Raw genomic sequence first — 14654 nt, forward strand, 5'->3', positions numbered from 1 at the left:
TTTTTGGACAACATATCCAGTATATACATCAACATGCCAGCACAGGTGCATAATAAGCCTAATATTTAGATGTTGAATTATAGCTAACATGGAGGCTATCCGCTATAAAGAAAGAAAGGCAAGTAACATGTGTAAAAAGACCCATCCAAGATAGTAAATAAAGAATTTTAAAAAATGCTGAGCTCAGCAGCGATCTGTGAGGGACATGTTATCATATCAAACAGGAATGATGGCCAGCCTCACAAACACGACACCAAGGCTGCACAAGACTTCCAAGAACAGTTATGTGCATGTTGTTAGGCTAAATGAATCAACACAAAACATTTGTTGTTGAATGAAAAATATCTTTGATTTGCATTCAACTTGAAGCTGGTAAAACAGTGACTATATGACCTTTCTGTCCCTTTTTAGTCTTCTGGTCCAAGTTTATCTTAGCTAGAATTTTGTTTTGGAGAGACCATTATTCAGATCTGACGAGCACATGAATTTAGGTGCAGTAATAGTAATGACTTGGCAATCATTTAGGAAATGATCAATATTGTTATACTGCAGATGTTGAGCAAATTTACTCCAAATGTAGTTGTTGCAGCTTTTTGTTTTCAACGCATATTAAACCTGCTTCTGCTTTTATTCTGGGAGCTGATGGATTGAGAAATGAAGGGAGTATGGGACAGAGAATGACACCCAGCTTGAAGCAGACAGGGACTCTATTGGTGTTTCAGCAAGCCCTCAAACTTCTCAGTTGTATGGATTTGCTTCTTTTTCCTGTGCAATATATTTTTAACTGCTGGCTTTAATATCAAGTAGGTAAAATACTGGGATGTCTGTACAAGAGAAAAAAGTCATTTATGATCTAGATATGCCAGGGATAAATTGGTTTTATTTAATATGTTTATGTCAAATTGTAAGAAAATACACAAGATTGATTTTTCATTTCAGTGAGAAAATAATCAAAACCCTGTGTTGTTGCTGTCTGCCATACCACTCTGATACTGCAGCAGCATATGAAAGAAATAAACCCTGTCAGTAGAGTATGTCTCATATTAAGGACACATGTTGCAACAAAGCCAAACTGCAGCACAAGCTATTTAAATGATGGCTTCGGGCCTTTCTTCTTTCAGGGGGGCCGCAAACAAATTGAAACTATACAAAAAAAGTATTTTATTTTTTGTTTTATTTGAAATACTTGAAGAGAATTGCCAGATGTTACAGAACAGAACATGTTCATGTATTTTTAAAATTAAGTTCATTTACGATTTACAGTAACTGAACAAGTACAGAATTAGAAACACTACTATCATACATTGCAGATGTATGATACCATATGTGCCAGTCACATCGACCTTGACCTTTGACCACCAACATTTTTCAGGTCATCCTTGAGACCCAGTGGACTTTTATACTATATCCTCAAGGCCTTCATGAAATGATGTAAATGTGACCTGACAGTGACATTTAAACACCAAAACCCCAGTTGACATTTGGAGAAATTCCTTCAAGGTGCTCCAGAGATATCGCAACAATGAAATGTGACACTTAGAAGTCAGTGTTGTTTCACTAAAAAAGCGGAAAGGGCTAAGGATGCCACCTGAATTAATAACCCATTTACTAAGTCATACCCGCAGGATTATTCTGGTAAATTAGACTAGGCAGTGCCTCTGGATGGGAAGACTGGTGTGGTGGGTCCACTTTTTAAAAGGGGAGACCGAGTGTGTGTTCCAACTATCATGAGATCACACTCCTCATCCTTCCTGGTAAGTTCTATTCGGAGGTTCTGGAGAGTAGGGGGCGTCAGATAGTCGAATCTCAGATCCAGGAGCTGCAGTGTGGTCTTCTTCCTGGTCATGGAACTTTGGACCAGCTCTACACTCAGCAAGGTCCTACTAACCTGTGTACTTGTGTTTTTGTGGACTTGGACAAGGCATTCAATCGTGTCCCTTGGGGAATCCTATGGGGGTGCTCCAAGAGTATGGGGTATCGGACCACCTGATTCGGGGGGTTCGCTACCCGCATCACTTGTGCCAGAGCTTGGTCCGCATTACCAGTAAGTCAGACTCATTCCCAGTGAAGGTTGGTCTCCGCCAGAGCTGCCCTTAGCCACCATTGCTGTCCATAACTTTTATGGACAGCATCTCTACGCACAGCCAGGGTGTTGAGGGGATTCGGTTTGGTTGCTGCAGGATTGGGTCTCTGCTTTTTTTTGGACGATGTGGTCCTGCTGGCTTCATCGGGTCATGACCCTCAGCTCAGATTGGTTCACAGCTGAGTGTGAAGTGGCTGGTATGAGATTCAGCACCTCCAAATCTGAGTCCATGATCCTTGCCTGGAAAAGGGTGGAGTGCCATCTCCGGGTCGGGGTTGAGACCCTGCCCTAAATGGAGGAGTTCAAGTACCTTGGGGTCTTGTTCATTAGTGAGGGAAAGATGGATCATGAGATCAACAGGCGGACTGATGCAGCGTTTACAGTGATGTGGACGGTTCATCGGTCCATCGAAGAGGAAGCTGAGCTGAAAGGAAAAGTTCTTAATTTATTAGTTGATCTATGTTCCTCATAATCATGAGCTTTGGGTACTGACCAAAAGGACAAAATCACGTGTACAAGCGGCTGAAATGAGTTTCCTCTGGAGGGTGGCTGGGCTCTCCCTTAGAGACAGGGTGAGAAGCTAAGCCATCTGGGAAGAGCTCAGAGTAGATCAGCTGCTCCTCCACATCGAAAGCAGTCAGATAAGCTGGCTCAAACTTCTGGTCAGGATGCCTCCCAGACACCTCACTAGGAAGGTGTTCAGGACATGTCCAAATCATGGGAGGCCTTGGGAAAAACCCAGGACACATTGGAGAGACTATGTCTCTCAGCTGGCCTGGGAATGCCTCGGGATCCCCATGAAGAGCTGAAGTTGCCAGGGAGAGGGAAGTCTGGATCCTTCTGCTTAGGCTGCTGCCCCTGCGACCCAACCCCAGATAAGCGGAAGAAAATGGATGGATGGACGGATGGACAAAACAGTTTGAAAATGTTTTGTATGTTTGTTTGGTAGGTTTGAGGGATAAATTCATCTGAAGTCTTTAGAATGTATTGATTCAGCCATGTTTACCTTCTTATCATGGCAACAGTGACACATGTTTGATGGATTAGTTTCCTGCTTTTTGGAAACACATGACAAAGAAGAGGCAAAGCATTAAGTTAAAGATCTCTCCGGTTTGTAGAGTTAAGTGTTTCTCTTGTCATGTTTATCTGTGATAATGACACATGGCAATAAGATGTTCATTTGTTTGAAGTATTTTTTCCTCCTACCTTGTGTCTTCAACTGTGCTTTTGGAGCTGGAAGCCCCAGTATATCTGTAAGCCAACGGAAATACCAAAATCTTGCATGCCTCTTTGATTGTTACATTCAAGATATCATGTGCGCTACCAGCTCTGCTGCTGCAAACCATTAGGCTCAGTAACTGGTGGCTTGTAAAATGCGTTTGGAAGTCCTGGAGACACAGCAAAGGGCATGAGATGGGGATTCCACATGGTTATCCAAGTAGATGATCAATAAAAGGAGAAGGTGATACAGTCCAAGTGATATACTGTGCACATGTGGGATCTTGGAACTAAAAGACAAAAGGTTTTGGAGAGCTGGGAGGAAGACCAGAGGGGAGTCTTCTGATTTATTCTACGCTTCAGGGCCTGTGTATCCGAGAACAAGATTAGTTCAGTAGATCACATCACCCTACATCCTTTATAGATTTTAATCCTGGGCCATCCTGCCTTACCCCGCCTCACTTCATACTGACAGACAGCCAATGAGAGAAGTGGTTGAGGCTGCTTGTTAAAGCTGGAGTTGGACAGATGCAGAGGTCATTGCCAGTCATGGAAAAGACACCGGAGCACAAAAGGAAAAACCTCCAGCAGAGATTAATGCACTGCTTTATATGTTCCAATCTAGATTCCAGATCCCTTTTGCTCTCTTTATGGCTCTGTGAGAATTCCTGTTCCTATTGTAACCTGTTTGCACGGAAATAGCTGCGTCATAGTCGCTAGGCTGATGATTTGAAGTAGCTGTAAGAGCAGCTGGCGTCTGCCAAAGGAGCAGATCTGTGCAGGTCATCAGCAAGCCTGGCCCACATCAAGGAGTTGAAGCTCTTCAAATCCTCTGTTAACTTTTATGGCAAGTGTTTATGCAAGGTCATGCACATTGACTTACACCTTTCTTTTATGTAGGGTTGAAGGGACATATGTGTCAGATGAAATGTATCTTGTTTCGCGATGTTTTCCCTGTTACTCAGGCCTCAGCACGATTAGGTTCCGTTATTTTCAGGTTTATGACTTATTATTCTAAGGACGGTTTTTCAGTTTTCCTCTGCTATTACCGCTGTGGTCAGCAATCCCTCATCCAGCTTAGTCTGCAGCTGCAGTCGAACTAAAAATTCTCTTTCTCTTCCACTGCTTTCGTCAATCAAAAATCTACACTTGCACTCAAAGAACGCGATCCTCTTCCAAGTCCATATAATATTTTCGAATAAACTAATTAAAATAAATAGAAACAAGAGGAAAAATATGTCATAAACCCCTGGTATAAATGGGAGCAGTGGTAATGGCTCTGGTAATGCTTTACCAATCAAAATTAAATTAAAATCACAATCAAAATGTCAGCCTATGCAGTTACATAAACTAAGTCCTGCAGTGGCCATATAACTTGTTTCCTCAATTTAGTTATTTTGAAACCACAAGATATACATTTTATTACCTTGATTTAATAACAGGGGGCGATGAAATATGTGTTTCATCAATGTTGTTATTTTACATTTTTGAACAGTGGAAATTTTGTGCCCATGAATTAATTCATTTGAGGATTCAAGTCATATTTTGTGTATTAAAAATAACTGAAGTGAGGGAAGTTATCTTGCCTGAAAACCTCTCTGTGACCACAACTGGAATCCATAATACCATTTTTAAAAAATGCATAAAATGACTTTTTTTGCAAAAAAAATGTTGTTCTTGCTATATAATTTGATTAAATAAAACACTGTTATATCAAAACAGGGTTGTACTTCTTTGTTGTTTTATATTTTCATGCTCGTTTAAATTTGTATGTTTTAGTTAAACAATTTTCTTCCACTTATCCTGTTAACAGTTGCTGGAGCCTATCCTAGCAGCCTGAGAGGCAGGGTTCACCCTGGACAGGTCACCAGTCCATCACAGGGCCAACACATAGAGACAGACAACCATTCACACTCACAGTCACACCTACAGTCAATTTAGAGAATCAATCAGCCTCGTCCCCTCTTGATGTCTTTGGACTGTGGGAGGAAGCTGGAGTACCAGAGAGAACCCACACAGGAACAGGGAGAACATGGAGACTCCACACAGAAAGATCTCGTGCCAGGACTCGAACCTGGAACCTTCTTGCTGTGAGGCCACAGTGCTGACCACTGCACCACCGTGCTGCCCAACATTTCAAAATGATCAGTAATTTTTGTGCATTACTCCTTGGAAGCAGACACATGATAGCGTTTGTTTATTATCCATCCATCCATCGTCGTCTTCCGCTTAGTCCTTACTAGTAAGGGTTGCGGGGGGCTGGAGCCTATCCCAGCATCTACGGGCGAGAGGTGGGGTTCACCCTGGACAGGCCACAGTGCTAACCACTGCACCACCGTGCAGCCCAACATTTCAAAATGATCAGTAATTTTTGTGCATGACTCCTTGGAAGCTGACACATGATAGCGTTTGTTTATTATATCACAATCCAAATATTTTGCACAAAAATTCATTTTTACCTAATCGTTCCAATTGTAACCGGATGAAGACAATATTGGGAATGAAACACGGCCATTTACACAGTATTTTCTGATTTTCCTCTTGAAAGCTTTGGTTCTTGTCTTGTTGTTGTTTGGTTGTTGTTGTTGTTGTTGTTTTTTTACCATTTTAGTTAAATTAAACAGTGAGTGATTGGTGAAATGTCATGTTAAATTCTAATGTTGTCAACTAGATATCTTTAACCAAGTTATCAAGTTAATTATGTAGCTTTAGTTCATTGAAGAGCAATCTGCAACAAGAATTCTTGTTTTTTTTCTTCAACACTTTTTTCCTCACCTTCTTAACCTCTGTGAAAGGAATCAACATGGAGCAGTGATTTGTGGGCAGTTTCCCACAGCTCTCAATGATGTTTACACAGCAGCTCATGGACACAGCTTGAAGGAGTAAAGACTAGCAGGATGGTTTCTGACTGGATGAGGAGGACATCACAGGGCTGAAGGACACTGAAGCAACCAGCTGCATACCAGAGACGCGCACACACTCACACGCACACGCACACACACACACACACACACACACACACACACACACACACACAAGTGATATATGGCACTGCCAAACAAGAAGATGGTAGGACAAAAGAATCTGCCAGGCAGGGGTTACACAGGGACAGGATTACCCTAATTTGAGACTTTCACACTGGTCTGTGTGATATTTTATTTGAGAGCATCTTGAGGGGAAATGATCAAGCAATTGTGTGATGGATTTTTGCTGAAAGGTGACAGCCACGGGTCAAAGGCATCGTGTTTCAGGGTTGTCTGTCCATCTACCATCTCACTCTCGTAATTACCTCAGGAACACCTTGAGGGAATTTTTCAAAAATTGAATACACATATCCATTGCAACTCAAAGAACTGAGAACTGATAGAAACTTATTTTGGTGGTCAAAGGTCAAGGTCACCTCACCTCACATGTATGTGATATTTGTCCTATTCTGGTTAATGTAATATTTAATGAACATCAAAGGGAAGTTTCCTCAGATTTGAAAAACGTTTACAAAAAAATCAAGGATAAAATGATAAAATGTCGGTGGATAAATAAGACGTGTATTATATCAGACAAAGTCTTTGAGAGTTTGTTCACCGGCATTTTTTGAGCAATTTTGCTGTTGATAACCTTCAGTCACCATTAGCTTCAAGCTAGATATACCTGGCTAGTTCTGTTTGCTCTCTCTCTCTCTTTCTATGTGTGTGTGTGTGTGTGTGTGTGTGTGTGTGTGTGTGTGTGTGTGTGTGTGTGTCACTCACACAGGTACGTCCTGTTGCGCACATCAGGGTGTCTGACTGGAAAGTATGACAGGAGAGGACACATCTCTCAATATCTCCAACACACATGTTTCCATCACTACAGAGGACATTGAATTACCGGTATATTCATTTCCAGGAGACTATCACTGACCACTACGGAACAGCCCTTGGAACCAGTGCCGGTCAGTCTCATCACCACCTAAACATTCAACCAAGTTTTACATTTGGATTTTTTGGCCTCAAAGGAAGATCTGTCCCCAAGGATTTACACCCCCACAACACAATCCTGGCACTTTTTTACATTTACTGTTGTAACAAGTCTGCCATTGAAGCCAGACCGGTTCAGTCATGATGACTTTGTTTCTTTTTTTCATTGCAATTTGAGAATAATATATGAAAAAAAATCTCTCAACAAGTTTTCTGGCTTAAATTTAACATGGGTAAGGAGGTTGTAATCTAATACTGCAATCATCATTAATTCTTTTGACCATTTTACAATATTTTTTAAGGATATAAGACTGTTATTGTTTTTTTTTAACGATTGTGGTTGGAAATCAAACAGCAAAGTCTCATGTTGTTCACCTCACAACAACTTTGGCAAAAAAGGTGTTCCTTTTAATGACAAACAAAAAGTTGGACCCATTAGGTTACTTCAGAATGACAGAAAATTGGTTTGCCAACAGAGTTCGATCCACAGCTCCTGTGGTCCACCTGTCCAAGTGCCCTTGGCCTTAATTGCTCTCAGTTGTTAGAAAAACACCTCAGAATCAGGACTGATTGATCCAGTGTCTCCAGATGATCGATTGAATAACTAGAATTTACAAACATGACACACCTTTTTATACAATTTTACGACTTCTTTATTATGATGGGGTTTTTTTTTTCATTGCTTAATTGAGATAACCACAATTATTACTAGACTGGACACTATGTTTTATTGCATTTTACAGCCTTTTTCATTTTACATGAATATTTTGATGAATTATTATACCAATAACTTCTTGGTTATGTACATTATTTTATTTTTTTAAGCTGTTATCTACGACAAGAGAATATTCTGATGAGCATGACGTTATAATGGAACAATATCTTGTTATCAAAAGAAAACGACACTTTGTGTACTATGAGTCATTCCTACTGGGTAATATCTTGTTATCATGAGAAAAAAAACAACCTCACTATATTGTGATAACAATATAAAATCCTGTTATCTTGAGATAGATTAGATCCACATCTTTTTATATGTTTTTTAATGCCCCTTCTATTTATCTGAATGAGTTTTGTCATGACGCCCAGCACAAAGGTATTGATTCTGTGTGGTTCAAACAGTAAATTATTGGTAGTGTGAATGCCTGTGGTTTTGAGTATTCAGAGCATTTAAAAAAATTTAACTTCATCGCAAATAGTTATGCTCGTATTTTAAAATTTTACATAGAATTTTGAAATTTGGATCCTCAGCTGGGTGGGTTATCGAGTTTTAAGAGCTGGGCCACTCTGGACTCAGAGAGACTTTTTTATAAGGAGCGAACCCTCTGTAGACCACCCTGCTGCTCTGTATCAAGCCATCCCATGAACACGCTTTACAGGAGGTGAAGCTCACCATGTGCCTCATTTCACTCTTCACTCCCTGTGGGAAAGTGTGTGAAGGGGTGATTCAGGGGTGCGACTGAGCAGGCGGAGAGGATGTTCTTATGGTGTTGTCCAAGATGAAAATGATGAAATGATGCTGTTAGTACTAGGACTCTTTGGAATCACCAACTGACTAAGCGAATGTCTTCATTCACCATATGTCCTCGATGAAGAAGGGCATGCAACATATTCGTCTTTCTAACATTTCACAAGGACTCAAGGAAATTAATGGAAATTTGTCTGACACGTCCAGGAATGCTGCTGCTAGCCACATCCTGCCTAGACAGTCCTCAGGATCCAGAATTAGGAAATAGATCATCAACAAGTGAATCACTAGTTTTGATCATATAACTTGTGCTTCTACCAAAAGTCATCAAAATCTGTCCTTCAGATTTTGAGATATCCTGCTGACAAACAGAAACCCGTCAGAGACAAAGATATTATTTTATTTTTTAGATGAGTTTAATATACAATCAAATTATGTTTTCCTTTTTTTAATTTCAATGTGATAGCATCCATTGTCATCGTCAGAGGAAAATGACTGAGTAAAGACAACGAGTATTCTGATATAGTCGCGTTATCATTCCATGACCAAGCTGACAGTCTCGGTTTATGTGTAACTACCTAGCAAAACACTCAAAATAAACAAGTAGGATAACCATGACAGGAAGGCTTTCAGGTCAAATTCAGGAGGGAAACTCAAATATAGAACATGTGACATGGACATGTGACTTTAATCAGAATTTGTAAACAGGAATAGGAATTAATATTATGCAAATCATACAAGCAGCACCAGAAGTAAGGTCTTTAATAGAATTAGATCAGTAGTTTTTCATCAGTTGCTTAATTTTCATTTGAAGTACCTCACATGAAATTTCCCTGGTCAAATGCCACAGCAAAAATGTATTTTTTTAGGGCAGCAAGGAAGTTAGTATCACCATAAATTCACTGGTCCAAAAGCCGATGCGATTTTTACAGTGGATTTTGGGTTACTGCCGAAAACAAGCTCAGTGCTTTATGAGACTCACAAATCGAGCGTTAGCGTTAGTTCTGTCAGGCCGTGGTAGTCAAGCGCTATTGGCTTCCCGTCTATCAATCAAACTGATCAATCAGCTGATCTACAGCTGCTCCGCATCAGCTGATCAAATCCCTTGCTTCTGATTGGCCCCTCTCAATTTAAATGTCACCCGGCCTCAACTCCCGCTCTGCTAGCTTCTGGCTATGCTGCTCTGCCCGCTGTCATCGCTGCTATCTACTGCTATCTGCTGTTATCTGCTGCTATCTGCTGCTATCTGCTGTTATCTGCTGCTATCTGCTATCTGCTGCTATCTGCTGTTATCTGCTGCTATCTGCTATCTGCTGTTATCTGCTGCTATCTGCTGTTATCTGCTGCTATCTGCTGCTATCTGCTGTTATCTGCTGCTATCTGCTATCTGCTGTTATCTGCTGCTATCTGCTGCTATCTGCTGCTATCTACTGCTATCTGCTGTTATCTGCTGCTATCTGCTGTTATCTGCTGCTATCTGCTGTTATCTGCTGCTATCTGCTGCTATCTACTGCTATCTGCTATCATCTGTTGCTATCTGCTATCTACTGCTATCTGCTGCTATCTGCTGTTATCTGCTATCTGCTGCTGCTGCTATTTGCTGTACAGTTGCTCCTGCTCGCAACTTGCTACCCTCCACCTCCCCAGCTCCACCTTGTCGTGTATACAGTACATGGCATAGTTCGTTCCATGTCATGTTGCTGCTCTGTTCACGGGGGTATGTTTGTTCTTCCAGTCTTAAACTGGGAGAACCTTCCCTCACGCTGCTGGTCCCCTGTTTCATGGTGCTCATGAAAAATTATCAGGGGACTCCTGAACAGAGCCATACTGCCAATTTGTTCTATAATAAACAAATCAAGCTCATTATCATCTCTTGTGTTTCTTGACGTGAATGGACCTGACAGAAGTTTGATTTCTGAAGTGTGAATGCAATTATTCAGAGTACACAGTTGAGCTACGCATGAGCAACATATTGGACACAGCTTCTATTTCACCAGAACTAACTTCCTTTTTCAGTCCTCCAACCTCTCTAGTCTCTTTTGGCCACTAGTTTCCAACTACCATTTTTGACACATAAACATTTTGAAATTGTGTCTTTTGTTAACCACAGACTCTCTTTTTTTTCTTTTTTTTTTTTAAGCCCATTGACTTTAAGGTGAGGTGACCAATATTCAATATTGCTAACTTAGGGCTCATTCGTGTTCTCCTCCGTTCTATATGGAGATACAACCTGTGACGCCTTTGGTTGCAGGAGGATCTCTCGTTTACAAGAACACAATACATGGATACTTGACATAGTGAACGAGGCAACTGTGTGAAAAATCTGCAGCCAACTGAAACCAACTCTTCAGAGGGCATCTGCGCTCCAAAACTTCACTTTCATGTGAAGTTTTACAAATCCAGTGTCACTCTCTTAACAAGCGACAGCGAAACAATAAACCAAAGTGATAAACGTGACTGGGCCAATACTGGATGAACTTTGTGGATCTTGATGAAAGCAGTGGTGGTGACCTGAATGAGACAGAACGGGAGCCTTCCTCCACTTACGTCACCAATACCTCCTGAGAGTTTCCTCTTTGTTACAAGCTCCTCAAGTGAAGCGTGACAGCACTAGAAATGCTGTCCCCTTTGACATATGGGTCCTTTCAGGGTTGGTCCAAGCTGTTACACACACTTTGCTTTTCTCATCAGGCCAGTCAATTTGAGGAAATGACTGGCTTTGTCATTCTCCCTGGTCCTGTATTATTCTTTACCTTATTCCAAACAATACCACAACACATCCTGATGTAATGTAAAAACGACTCAAATTGGGCTATTAAAATGCTCCAGCCTCTATCACTGAAGGTAGTGCAACAGGCAGATATTTAGCGGTAATGGAAAAAGAATGTGGATAGACCTACTTTAAATGGAGCCATCACCATGCCACGGCAAAGGGAGAAAGGAAAGCACTTTTATGATTTCCTTTGAAAAATTGATTCCAATTTATAAGGGTCCTGCAAGGGTGTCGTATATGGTTCCCGCTCTTAATACTAAATCTTTCAGGCAGAAGCTTTTAAAACTTCAAATGCAGCTAGATCTGCTTACACGTGTCATGCTATAGCCTATATACCTCCTTTCCTGTTCGGTCAGGCTGCTCAAACGTGTGTTTCATGGATGTGAGGTTTTTCCAGCTAGAACACAGAGGAGCAGCCCACAGTAAAAGAGTCCACATGCTGTCTGGCTTTCCCATCAATCCTGTAAACAGGCTCAGGTGGCACTGAAGGTTACACCATGACAACACTTCAAATGGAGGATCCAATTGCAATTAAAGTTTAGCAGGTTAGGACGTGGCTGTATAAAAAAATATATACAATGCAGACTGCAAATGTGCAGGTGCAGTACAGGGTTTTGTTTTTTTTGTTCCTGGCCACCCCACAGCATGAGCAGAACTTTTCGGTGCTGGCCATTTTAAATCCTGAGGGATTGTGTTGTTGCATGACAAGGAAGCAAAGATATCCGTCTGATGGATGTGGCTATGCTGTTACAATTGATAACAATGATTTTTGACAGCAATGATCATCGCTGAACTCACATTATGTCTCACATCGAGACACAGTGTTCAGGGTTTAAAGCTGGTTGCAGTCAGACTTTTTTCTGGTTCCCCTTTTGTGACACACACTGAACAAGTTAGCAAACGGCATCCCTGAAAATAGAAAAACAGACTTCCAAGACCAGTACATTTCTCACAACAGCATTAGGTAGGTGCTTATTTGACTTTAAAGATTTGAACACAACACAACACACTGATTTTTCTAACACAATGTACTGTAAGTGAACTGATTGAGAACATGTTTTCCTCAACAAAAAATCTACATGACATTGTATATCAATTATAAATGGGTGGTTTGCTTCAATTGCAGCATGATATATACATTGTTGTGCTTCTTTTGCCACATGCTTCAATCAGTGTTTCCTAATGGAGAGAAGGTCAAGTTGCTTGGGGGAACCTCAGTAGAGATGAAAGGAATGGGAGACAAACATATCAAGGAACCTGTGGTAGAGATTCCAGGTGGGTCAAGTCTTGGGGTATGTTACCACTGATTCACTTTGGTTCGGGTTGGCTGGGCTTGGGTCAGTTTTGCCCTGTTTCCACTGGCTGTAACATGGTACTAACCGTTAATATTTTGGTCCTTGCTCTGCTGGGGTTCCAAGCGAGCCGAGCGGGGACTAAAATATGATGTAAACACATAGCGGGGTGCTGATTAGGTAACTTACCCACTTACATAATCTACTTTGTATCATCTTGGCCAAGGCAATAACACTGGCCGATCGCTTGGTAAAGTCTTTTATACTTTTCTTGGGTGTTCTGTTTTGAAGCCTTGCCTGTCTGTCGCCCTTTACTTTTAGCTTAAGCAAAAACCACTGACCAAGCAACAAGCATAACGTTGCCTCCGTGTCGGCCATCGCTGTTGCTGTGTCACACAAATTACGCTGGGGAACTCTCAGTCGGTGAGTCCTCCCATGCTGACATGTTACCCAGTGCAAGTGGAAACGCACCCGAGCCGAAGTGAGCAAGTGGAAACGTGCCCTGATAAACAGTGGCCTCAAAATCTCCCCTAGTTCTTCTGATGAGACAAATAAAATAGTAGTATATTGCCAGGCTTGCATGCATCTATTAGAGGAAGGAAACTGGCCTAACCGGGGACAAAAGCCATGTAATCATGCAGACTGTGTACAGGAAGGACCTAAGACAACCAGGGTCTTCACTCAGGACCCTTTCAAGTGCTAACCATGGTGCCACTATGCTGCCGCAAAAAGGGAAGAGAGGAGAGGGTTCAGGGTAATGGGCTGTGAGAACTATTATAATGGAGAGGGAGACATAAAAGTTCCCCTCATGCCTGCTTGTACTTTCTAAATCGTTAAGTGGGTCAGAAATAGACTTATCCCCCTTAGTGGACTGTTTTTCTCTTAAATTTTCAAATCTTTCACTTTGTCACCACTGGCGTCCCACCTTTTTCACGACTCAATGTCTCATGGGGCTCAAGCACTTGCAGAGTATACCCACCAGTAACCCAGCCTGTCCTTAACTTTTGTTTTGTTTTTAATCATCTCATGATGTTACATGGATTGAGTGCTCACCAACTGAGTAGTGCAAAACATGTTTTAAGTTCTGACTTTCACACAAACATGAACACAGCCAAACTGTTGCAGCTGAACAACATCAAAGCCTGTGCTACTGTAGACAACATTAATACCATTATAGCTTACTCCTAATCCAGATAAATCTTTGTGGTTCCACATCAGGAGCGTTTATTGTGCTAATGGGGAATTTGTTGATGGCTGCCAGGTCAGATTATTTCCCTTTTCATATCATGTGTATGGATGTAAAACCTGCAGCTGTTGTGGTTGTATAGTAAAAGTGTGATGTGGCTGTACAGCTGAGCTCATCTAACCTGCAGTTCAGAAGAGAAATGAAGGCAGTAAGTTATAAGGAGCACATCTGAATGTGGAAATCAGAGCTCCTCCATGTTGCTTGATTTTATTAAACATTTCATTCTCATATAGCTCTGGAAATGTGGAAAGAATTCATAAAAGCAACAGGTGCAGTTGTAGGATGAGGTATCAGATCAGGTTCAAAATTTTGCTCGAGAAACTAGAGGAGAAAAATTCAGATTATTTAAGTCCCTAGTTCATGTGCAGTTGTTGTACAAAATAAAGGCTGGATGTGAACAAGTTTTTGACTAAAAGCAAAACATCCAAAGAATATGTCATCATATATTTGTCTAGAAATACCAAGGTATGTATATTCCATTTCAAATGCATTGTATGTTCTTTTGTACACTATATTGCCAAAAATATTTGCTCACCCATCCAAATGATCAGAATCAGGTGTTCCAATCACTTCCATGGCCACAGGTGTATAAATGAAGCACCAAGGCCTGCAGACTGTCTT

This window comes from Aulostomus chinensis, chromosome 6, assembly GCF_037954235.1.
Source record: "Aulostomus chinensis isolate RoL2024-O1b breed Wild chromosome 6, RoL_Achi_v1.0, whole genome shotgun sequence".
In the NCBI taxonomy this organism is placed as follows: domain Eukaryota; kingdom Metazoa; phylum Chordata; class Actinopteri; order Syngnathiformes; family Aulostomidae; genus Aulostomus; species Aulostomus chinensis.